Source organism: Pseudophryne corroboree, chromosome 4, assembly GCF_028390025.1.
Source record: "Pseudophryne corroboree isolate aPseCor3 chromosome 4, aPseCor3.hap2, whole genome shotgun sequence".
In the NCBI taxonomy this organism is placed as follows: Eukaryota; Metazoa; Chordata; class Amphibia; order Anura; family Myobatrachidae; genus Pseudophryne; species Pseudophryne corroboree.
The window spans coordinates 301,260,700-301,261,336 of NC_086447.1; the positions used below are offsets into that span (position 1 = coordinate 301,260,700).

Consider the following 637-nt stretch of genomic DNA (forward strand, 5'->3'; position numbering starts at 1 on the left):
AGAGGACTCCCCTGCAGGGAGGAATGTAGCCAAAGCAAGATGTAACAATATTTCTGCAGCACACTGCACAGAAAAGCTAAAACCCCAGAGACAGGTGTGTTGCCTAGAGACAATGAGAACTGGGAGCTGCCGCCGGGGGGAATAAGCTTCACCCCCCTTCCCCCCTCATACCTTATACATGTTAAGCAAGTTAAGAATCCTCCCTGCGCAGCCAGGAGAGGAAAGAAGCTTTCAGCGGGCCGGGGAGCGGGGGACTGTGGTGCTTTTAGTGATCATCAGTGAGCTATGGTATCAGAATGACACCGGGGTGGTTGTCGGTCAGGGTGGTGCAGGGGAACTGTATAATCACATACTCAGCCTCCCCCATTCATCATGTCTGTTTCCCCATAAGGAGGAACAGGTAAGGATCAACCTCACTGATGATCTCGTCATGCAGCGGCCGGGGAGCGGAGAAAGCCCGCCGAACAGAGCGGGAGTTAGCTCCGCCCTCCTAGTTCTTGGTGGCCGCTGCTGTCTCAGTGCATCCCCCGGCCGCCTGTATGCTGCGGCCGGGGAGCGGTGTGAGGCCGGGGAGCGGAGAGCCTGAGCCCGCCGAAAAGAGCGGGAGTTAGCTCCGCCCCCTCGTTCTTGATGGCCG

At 57.6% G+C, this 637-nt stretch overlaps 1 non-coding gene across 1 annotated transcript; it reads right to left on the bottom strand.

Moving 5' to 3' along the window:
* Positions 1–290: 290 nt before the first annotated feature.
* LOC134913613 (U8 small nucleolar RNA) lies at positions 291–423 on the bottom strand. Its single transcript, XR_010177317.1, has one exon. It is a non-coding gene; the product is annotated as a U8 small nucleolar RNA (small nucleolar RNA).
* Between the last annotated feature and the right edge of the window lie 214 nt (positions 424–637).